At 35.9% G+C, this 2,561-nt stretch overlaps 1 long non-coding RNA gene across 1 annotated transcript; it reads right to left on the bottom strand.

Annotated features, from left to right (window-relative positions):
• Nucleotides 1–686: 686 nt before the first annotated feature.
• Nucleotides 687–1,981, bottom strand: LOC149240183 (uncharacterized). Its single transcript, XR_016245503.1, has 2 exons — nucleotides 1,203–1,981; nucleotides 687–1,111 (listed from the first exon to the last, which is right to left on the bottom strand). It is a non-coding gene; the product is annotated as an uncharacterized LOC149240183 (long non-coding RNA).
• Between the last annotated feature and the right edge of the window lie 580 nt (nucleotides 1,982–2,561).

Raw genomic sequence — 2,561 nt, 5'->3', positions numbered from 1 at the left:
TTATTGACATCATCTTGTTCTCTTTTGACTAAGCCTTAGTGATCCTAGTAGGGAAGCCTTGTTCGACCTAAAGTGAAAGGACAGGTTATCGAAGTGACAATAGGTTACCTTCCTAAAAGGTTCCCATTAAATTGTGCATTTTGGATTGGGGCTTTTATCACGCATGTACAACATGGGCGACAACAATACCTAAACGAAATCATCAAAAGAAGCAACCACCTCCTCATTTTCAGCTCTAACTTCCTCCTAAAGATAAATTAATAGGTTTCCATTTATTTTGTCTAAATATATGTTAATCCATTTTTTAGTTTTAAAATTTTCCTTTTTCCTATCTTTTCTCTGACATCTTTCCGATGTCATAGGTTTTTTTAAACTGCATTACAATGTCATATATCAAAGACCAATTCTCCATGAATCTCTTCATTCTGGATTATATGTAGAACTCTTAAACCTCCAATCTGCAAAGAAAGATAGAAATTTAAAAATATACAAATCAGAAATGCACTTTCACTACATTTCTTCACTCGATAGGCTTATATATGTTTTCCATGTGTATTTTCTTGCCATTGTTCTTTTGTTATTTAACGTGAGTTATGTTAGATGTCAACTTGTCCTATGTTTAACATAATAAGCAAACTGCATTTCAAAACAAAAATATATTCAAAGTGCACATATACATCATTCACTGGAATTCCACCTCACGAATACTCATTCTCGCTTTATTTATTATATTTGTAACATAAAAAATCATTTTCGCAACCCAAAACATCACATACAAAGAGACAAGTTCTCAAGTTCAAAGTATCTTAAAGGACTGTACTAGTACATCTATCTACGCAAAATAATTAGGCTAATAGCTTTGGACCACCCTCTCGACCCGATAAGTTCATGGCTTCTTGTAGCGTAATCGCTCTGATGCGTAATCTCTCTACCTCCTCCTTCATGGCCCTATAGTCATCAACCAATTTGACAACTGGGGCGAAAGTATGAGTCATTTCTCCAGCACTAGACGGCCATTTAGGATCCTCAAGGCCAATAGGTACCAACCCTCTCGTGATGTCTCTCAAAACCATCGCTATTTGTTCCTCGGTCATTGACTTGCGTGTCGTGCCTGCAACATATTCCATTAAAAAAAAATCTCCTTCATATCTATAACCAACATTCAAAAATGCAATATCAAAGTTTATCCCGTTTCCACATACCAGTAAGAGGTTCTAGTACGACCCCTTTATGTTTAACATGTTGGGTATCTCCCTCACCGCCTCCTAATCTTGTGTCTTGCTCTGATCTCTTTTGTAGATCCTCCACATTAATAATTTCCTGACTGTGCGTGATAGAAATCGCATGTTGTCCAACTCCATTCTCAAACTGCAGACATTGAAAAAAACATTGATAAATTTCGTAGTCAAATTCAAAAAAAAAACACAACAACAACTAAAAACATTTTGTCTAAACAAAATTGTTTCCATTGTTGAAATATCAGTGTTAAGTAATCATGCAGTCTAAGTTAAATGTATAGGCTAAATTTATGATTCAGATCTGATATAATGTTCAGATTGCATTAGTGGTGCACACTTAAAACATTATGAAAATGGGAGAGGGAAACAATTTGAGATCGCTTGGTCATAAGACTATTACACAAACATTTTGAAGTGAGAAAAAAATTGATGATGGTTTTTTCTATTAGGGTTCCACTATAAACACATCCTTGTTCATTTGTGCGCCTCATCTATTCAAGTTTCTAACAAGGGATCAAAGCTCAGGGCCCCTCATTGGGAATATAGACCCGTTTTCTCATTGCTATGTTCATGTGCATGTGATCAAGTGACCGCTGGGGCCATTTTGGGCAATATTTGGCAAATTCCAAATTTTAATTTTTCTGTTAAAATATGTAATTTCAGGCCTTTCAAGTTAATTTTTGAAGCACAGGACACCATAAAACTTTCAAGTTAATTTTTGGAGCACAGGACACCATAAAACTTTCAAGTTAATTTTTGGAGCACAGGACACCATAAAAGAAGATTGTAGTTTCGTGGCATTGTAGAGCTCATTTCAAGTTTTCCAACTCATATGAAAGGAGTCTGTACTTTCCTTCGCATTGTAGAGCTCATTCCAAGCTTTCCAACACATATTCAAGTTCACGATTCTAAGCTATGGTCAACAAGTTATCGCTTCAACAATATTGGCAACCTAGTCGAGGATGGGTGAGGCTTCTACAAACTCTAAATCATTTTTCAGATGTCATTCTCTCACCCTAGGCCATTTTAAATTTTGATCCATTTTGTTTGGTTGCAATATTCAATTCCCTCTGTATATATAAAAGTTTGTTTGCTTGATTCAGGAAGTGAAGCCTCCTCTTTATCGTCTTCACAATTGTGCTATGGCCCACAGTCCCTGCAACCTTTGAAATTTATTTTGTCTCTTCTTGTAGTAGGTTTGGATGTGATTGCTCCACTCATCGCATCTAAAATGGACTACTCCAGTAGTTTTATTGACCCCTGAAAACCCTTAGCTCTGTTTAGACACAAAAGCTTTAACAAGGACGTCTTTTTTAATTCAAG

This window comes from Pinus tabuliformis, chromosome 8 (genome assembly GCF_031772625.1).
Source record: "Pinus tabuliformis cultivar Carrire ecotype Pingquan chromosome 8, CPIR1, whole genome shotgun sequence".
Classification (NCBI taxonomy): Eukaryota; Viridiplantae; Streptophyta; class Pinopsida; order Pinales; family Pinaceae; genus Pinus; species Pinus tabuliformis.
Note: the sequence above shows the minus strand (reverse complement) of the source record. Positions and strands in the feature narration are given on the sequence as shown.